Source organism: Rhea pennata, chromosome 2 (genome assembly GCF_028389875.1).
Source record: "Rhea pennata isolate bPtePen1 chromosome 2, bPtePen1.pri, whole genome shotgun sequence".
NCBI classification, from domain to species: domain Eukaryota; kingdom Metazoa; phylum Chordata; class Aves; order Rheiformes; family Rheidae; genus Rhea; species Rhea pennata.
Window position 1 is genome coordinate 126,827,629 of NC_084664.1, and position 7,494 is coordinate 126,835,122.

Sequence of the window (7,494 nt, forward strand, 5' to 3'; positions counted from 1 at the left end):
GTGATGGGAAGATGTGGGAAGTGCCCGGAGGCGTGGTGCAGGCACATGCCCCTTGGAAGCAGTTGTGTTGCATGCCTGTAGCGCAGTACCGACCTGCACAAGCACAGGCAGCACACAGCGCAGAACTCTGCTGGGCTTCTTGGCTCTTGATGAGTCTAGACAACAGCTGCTCTTTCTTTCTTTAGGCCAAAATAAAACACTGCAGTATAAAATATGAGCGTTACGGTACCATAGAAAGAGTATGGAATTCATCTTCCTATAACTGTTGCAGGCATGTATACTTGGGTGGGCAGCATTTACATGCACGTGTGACTGCAAGGTGGGCAAGATAGGGTCGGATGTTGGTGGGGAGAGACACTCAAGGTTCATTAGGGGTTAGATAGGATAAATTTAATAAAGGACTTACACTCCAAGCTGCACATGAAGCCCTGGAAACCACTTGGAGGAGTTGCCAATGGGTCGCTGCTGGAGGCACAGGCCAAACACCCAGGCAGGACTCAACTCGTTGTTCATAAGGGTCCCTTAAATCTACTAGAGCTATCTCATTTTCTCAACTGTGCTAATCCAGAGAAAACTACTGTCTGGGAAGCAGCTAGATGCTGTTGACAAACTGGAATATGCCTGCCTGGTCCTGATGGGAATTTGGTCAATGTGTAGTTTCATGTAGAGAGCCTGCTACCATGTAGTACTCTGCCAGTCACTGACTCCTTGACAGATCTTTTGCAAGTGTTCTCACTACAACATGACACCTTAGAGGAGTGAGGGAAATTCATGAAGTACAGATTATAGTTATAAAGCCCAAAGGAACCACAGTGAGCATCTAATCTGACCTCCTGTGCAATGCATAAGACTGTGAATTACTTTGCTTAAACCAGGTGGTATCTTTAGAAAAGCATCCAACCTTATTTCATCAGTTTCCTATGCTGATGTAGCATGACCTTAGAGAAACTGTTCCAATGACAGCTATTCTCACTGTTAAAAACATGTCTTTTTCTTAGTTTGAATACGGCTAGTTTCAGCTCCCTGGCATTGCATCTTGTTATGCATTCATCATCTAGATTGAAGATCGGTTTTACTTTTGTTTTTGATCTGTTAACTTCATGTTTATTAAATTTAGTACGTTGAGCTCCTTGAGATTATCATTAAAAAATATCCTTTGTAACTCATTTATGACTCATACTGATTCGTTTCTGAAGCCTTAGTATCCCTCCTGAGTGGTGGACAGCAGAATTGGGCACAGTACTCCAGCTGCACTGTTTGAAAGGGTCAGTGGTTGACTGGGCCCTTGAATATCAAGCTTGAATATCAGTCTCTTGCCCCTACTCAATATTCACAGTATCAGAATCATAGAATGGTTGCAGTTGGACGGGACCTCTTGAGATCGTCTAGTCCAACTCTTCGCCCAAGCAGGGTCACCTGGAGCATGTTGCCCAGGACCATGTCCAGATTGCTTTTGAGTATCTCCAAGAGTGGAGACCCCGCAACCTCTCTGCACAACCTTTTCCAGGGCTCTGTTTTTCTTCATGTTCAGACGAAACTTCCTGTGTTTCAGTTCATTCCTGTGGCCTCTCGTCCTATCATTGGGCACCACTGAGAAGAGTCTGGCCCTAACCTCTTTATACCCTTCTTTCAAATTTTGATACATATGGATAAGACCCTCCCCCTCAGTCTTCTCTTCTCCAGGCTAAACCATTCCAGCTCTCTCAGCCTTTCTTCATAGGAGAAATGCTCCAGTCCCTTCATCATTTTAGTAGCCCTTCACTGGACTTGCTTGAGTAGCTTCATGTCTTGTATTGGGAAGCCCAGAACTGGACACAGTACTCCAGATGTGGTCTCACCAGCACTGATTAAAGGGGGACGATCACCTCCCTTGACTTACTGGTAGTACTCTGCCTGATGCAACCCAGGATAACATTGGCCTCCTTTGTCACAAGGGCATATTGCTGGCTTATGATCAACTTGTCCACCAGAACTCCTAGGTCCTTTTCATTTGTATATATTCTCTTTATATATCCAAAGATTTCAATAGCCTCAAAATTTCACCTGGAACTGGTGTTCAGCTCTAGAGGCATTTTTCCCATAACAAAACCAGTCTTCATTCTTTTTTCAAGCTGATAGATTTACAATTAAGTCATTTTTATTTAAGGTATGAATATGGTATTATCTATCTTCCACTCTTCTTTAGCTTTTCCAGTACTTCACAGCTATAGAAAATACACAGTGAGTTTCTTTGTCAACTCTTTTAAAATTATGGTATACAAATTTTCCTAAATGTAGCCCTCTTCTACATTTTGAAAGGAAACTTACTATAGCACATTCATTTAAATGCATCTCCTATATGTACGGTAGTTTGTATATACATTTCAAATTTGCTAAAACTTTAGTTAGTATTGCAGACTAAAGATCTGGTGTTTGATTACTCCCTGATTATAAAATCAGAAAACACAATCATACTATTTTAAACTAGGTCTGCCTATGAGGATGCAGGAGCAGGTTTTATGCAAGAAGCCTGATACTGATAACTCAAGTGATAGATTTTGATCTAAACTGCTTCCCTGACTTAGACTGTGTAATTTTGTTCTGTATTTGTTAAAAAGAGCTTCTAGCTCCTGCATTAGTTGAAGCAGTCCTTTCAAGAAGGCATTTTCTCTTGATTCAAAGCCTTTAGTTGACGAGAAACTATCACAATGGTTGGAAAATTGCATCAAAGTCTAATTACCCTCACCGGTAACATTTTATATGGGTTCTAAACACAATATATATGCAGTGTCAGTAGCCAGCTATCAGAACTTTTTATGCCTTTGTCTACTAGACAGAACAGATTTCTCCTTATTAGAAACCTTTCCCTAGCGCACAGAATGCAATATCCTCTTCTTAGAGGAATCAAATTGAGCTGTGTTATTTTCTCATTGTAAGGCAGCTTTTCCAGACCATGAATCATTATTGTAACTATTTTCTGAACTCCTTTTAATTTGCATCCTAATCAGCATGCTTTTCCAAGTACAGATCTCAGTGTTGGATGCTGCATTTCAGATATGGTCTTACTAATCCTGTATACTATGGGAATAATAACATATCCTTATTATTTCATATTTCCTTGCTTATTACTCCAAGGACTTTATCATTTTTTCTGGCACTTTTATTCCATTGGGAGCTTAGGTACCATTGACTTTCTACCAAACCCTCTCTGCTGTTTTTCTGAGTCTGTGCTTTGTTGTCTACAGTCCTTTTCAGCCTTCAAGTTAGATCTCTGCAGTGGTTCCAGCACAAGCAGTGTCCAGTAATTTTGTGTGAATGCTTTTGCTTGAATTTCACCCCTCCGCCTGTGCGTCCTTGCAAACATGATGATTTAACTCATTGAACAGACATTCGTAGCATTGTTCTTTGATGTGAGTTCAGTGTTGGTAGAAATCGTGTTCACTACATTTAAGGGCTCAATATGGGAGTGGAAGTAGTAAAATTTACAAGGTGGGTTGGTCAAAGGAAAAGGAGGGCACCAGCTCAGCACCTTTTTCGTAAGACTTTATAGGAGCCTTTCTCTGAACATGCTACGAGCTTTACCTTGGTCAGTAAGAAAGACAGGAAGCAATGAATGACTGAGAAACCCCTGCTCTCTATAGTGATTCTTCTTCATCCCTACAGCTCCTAAAGATCCACAGCTTTATTTTGAGAGCTTTTATTTTTTTATTTTAATTTGAGAGTGCTCCCTTTGGGTGCTGAGAACATCCCCATTTGTTCAGTACAATCTGGAGTGATATCAGCCAATCTGGAATGACAGTGTGGGGAAAAAAAATTCTGTATATAAGCTTCTGAAACCTAGCATATGAAGGTTGTTGTGATAAACGGATGGAGAAGTCGGGAAATACTTCTAGCCAAGGAAAAGTGGGAAGGAAACCCTTTGTATTCTATGAGGGCAAGTCCTTCCTTAGAAAGGAATTATGGGATATAATCTTAACTGGATTGCCAAGTTTTATGTCTGCCCTGCAGGAGTAATTTGATCCTACATATATATATGTTAGAATTAAATAATATTGACTAGATCTTAAACAAAAATTGGTGGAAAACAGAATTTCAGAATCGTAGAATAATTCAGATTCCAAGTCAAACGTCCTGCTCAAAGCAGGCTCAGTTATGAGGTCAGGCCAGGTTGCTGGGTGCTTTATCTCATCGATCTCCAACGATGTAGACTACACAATCCCCTGGACACCCATTCCCCTTCTTGACTATCATCTTGGGGAAAGAAATATTCAGGTGGGGCCTCCCACATATCATATTCTGTCCATTGCCCTCTCTTCCTCTTGCCATGCACCCTTGTAAAGGCCTGGCTCTATCTTTTTAATGACCTACTTGCGGGTGCTGAAAGACTGCTTTTAGAGCCCCCCTGCTTCATGCTGAATAAGCCCTTCACAGGGCAAGCGCTCCAGTCTCCAGCCACTTTGGTGGTTGTCTGCTGAGCTTGCTCCATTAAGTAATGTCTTTCTTGTACTGGGGGTTCCGAAACTGAATATGGTGTCTAGAATACTAATGAGTACTGAGCAAATGGGCATAATCAATCCCCTCGATGTATTGGCTATGCTGCTGTTGATACAGCCCAGGATGCTGCTGGCTTGCTGCCTACTAAGATCACAAGCAGAGCTGCTCTACAACAGTCTGTCCTCAGCCTGTATTGTTGCAAGGGGTTCTTCCTTCCCAGGTGTGGGACTTGGCATTTGTCCTTGTTGAATTCCATGAGGTTTTTGTTGGCTTATTCCTCAAGCCTATCTACCTACTCTCTGGACGGTGGCCTTGCCTTTAGGTGTATGGACAAAGCCCAGTTTCAGTATCACCTGCAAAGAAGATAACAGGTGGATAACTCCATTGCCTCCTCCAGGTCATTGATAAAGACATAAAAGCGAGCATGTCCCATACTGATGTCACAAACAGAGAAGATCCCGCAGCACTGAGCTTGTAACTGGCCTCCAGGTGGAGTTCAATTCAGTAACCAAACATCGAATATCTTTTTTTTTTTTACTCATCTAGTTGTCCACCATCCAGATCAAAACATCCTAAATTAGATACAAGAATATTGCAGGAGATAGTGTCTTGCTTTTGTAGAGGTAAAGTAGAGGTAAATGACATCTACTGCTCTCCTCTTGTCCACTGTTCCAGTCATTTCACCGTAGAAGGCAATCAAGTTGATCTCATGTAGCTTCTGGTAAATCTATGCTGTCTGTTCTCAATCATCACATTCTCTTTCATGTGCCCAGAAATGTGCAAAAAAGAGGCATCCTTCCCTGATTTTTTCACAGAGGTTAAAGCAAGGTTGACTTGCCTGCAGTTTCCCAGATGGTCCTTTAGCCTTTGCTGAAGATTCATGAAATGTCTGTTTTTCTCCAAAAGTTGTGGTTCTCTCTCAGTCTCTGCAACCTTTCAAAGATGATAGACAGTGGCCTTGCAAGGATATCAGACAGTTCTCTTGGCACCCTTGGATGCAGCTTGTTTGTTCCCATGGGCTTATATGGGTCAAGTTCTCTCAGTTCCCAGCTCCATCCTCATCCACTGTTGGTATTTTTCCTCCTCAAACTTTTTCACCAAAAAAAGACTCCTGGAAGATTTTGCTGGTGAAGACTGAGGCAGAAAAGAAATGTAGTATATCAGTGTTATTTGGGTCCACTGTCACTAGATCACCTACTCCATTAAGCAATAGGCTCACATTTTCCATTTGGTCTTTTGTTATTACTAATGCAGTGACAGGAGCTCTTCTTGTTGTCCTTGACATCTCTGAGCTTTGACTTTCCTAACATCATCCCTACATGCTCACTCAGTGTTCCTAAATTTCCCTGTTGTAGCCTGTCCCTGATTCCACTTCTTGCACACTGTCTTTTTGCATTGCAGCTCAGTCATATGTTCTCTGTTTAGCTAAGCTGGTATCTTAATAAGTCTACTTTTTTTCCCCTGGGTATCAAGATGGACCATTCTTGAATTTGGAAGATTCTGTCCTTAGAGATCTTCCAGCCTTCCTGAGCTCCTTTATTTTTCAGAGCTGCTTCCCGTAGGATCATACCTATAAATTCCTTGAATAAGCTAAGTCTATGCTCCTAAAGTATCTTTATTCTGCTACTCATCTTCTCCAAAGAGTTGGAATTCACATGGAGATTTACCAAATCTATGTACATCTCTTCAGATATTTGAAACAAAAGAAAGCCCTAGAGTCAATAACTAGCTAAAGAAGAAATTTGAATTTCTGGGGTACAAATGTATATTTTAATTATGTTTGTGCCAAGGTAGAATTTTGTTTTATTTACTTTAAGATTTTTTTACTTTTCAGATCATAAGGTGTTTTTGAACCCTAGAAATGAGAGACAGAAGAGATTCATTATGCCAGCTTGTTGCTTTAGAGATACAACAGATGGTTTTTGAATTATCTTTAGAGTAAGTCAAGGCTATTTGATAACCAAGCTGGTCACTCTGTCATTCCAGCTAAAATTAGGCCCATACCTTTGTTACTTTCAGATATCTACTGCAAGTGGTAATGAAAAGGATGCTCATTTCCTTGAATTTCATGGGACAATGGAGTGATCAGATTGTTTACTTTGGAGATCCCTCTCAGCCTGAGATCACTACACAGGACAAGCAAGTTCTTGCAGAAAATGTCTAGCATGACTTAGTAGGTGGCAGAGACTCCCAATAGGCAGTGTGGCTGTGGCAATCTCATCCAGGATGGAAAAGAGTTTAAGCACGGAGATGCAAGCCATGCTATTCCATTTGCTCTCAGTGTTATCAAATGGTCATGCGTTATTTTATTTAATGGCACAGATGTAGCACATTTGACACTAATAAAATTTACTACTGCATAGGAGATTTGTTCAAGGCCTGCACAGGTCTCTAAAGGAGAGCAGTAGCCTCATCCAATGTCCTTTAGATTAAATAGGAGTCCTGGTATGTTTGAGGTAGTAGTAGTAACATTTCAGTAATGATAATCCTAGTACTGGCTCTGCCTATGTCTTAATTGCATTCACAGTTCAGAGAAAGAAAGGGGGAAAGAGACTAAAGATTTTTTTTTTTGGGGGGGGGAGCTTTTGAAAGTCAAAGTGAATTGAATGAGTTTTCCTCATCATTCTGAACTAGCTTGTAAAGTAACATCAGACTAGTGGAGTGCAGTTTTCTGTACTGTTAATTCAGACCAAGTGAGTGTGAAGTAAAGTTTGCAAGTCACCAGCCAGAGGTCTTGTGTTCTGTTTATTTATTAGGGCAGTGTCAGGAAACTTGCATTACTAAGGCTTATGCTGTATATGCTGTATGAACAAACATTTCTCTCTTAAAATCTGGCAATCTCATACTTTTTTTAAAGTGCTAAAATTATTTCAGGTATAAATTATTTGTATTAAAATATTAGAACCTGAAAAAATCCAAGGAATATATATTCACTAGGCAGGGGTCATTCTTGTGCCTCAGAGAGAGATGAATTTTATGACCACACATAAACAATTACAAGCTGCGCTATGTTTCAGAGAA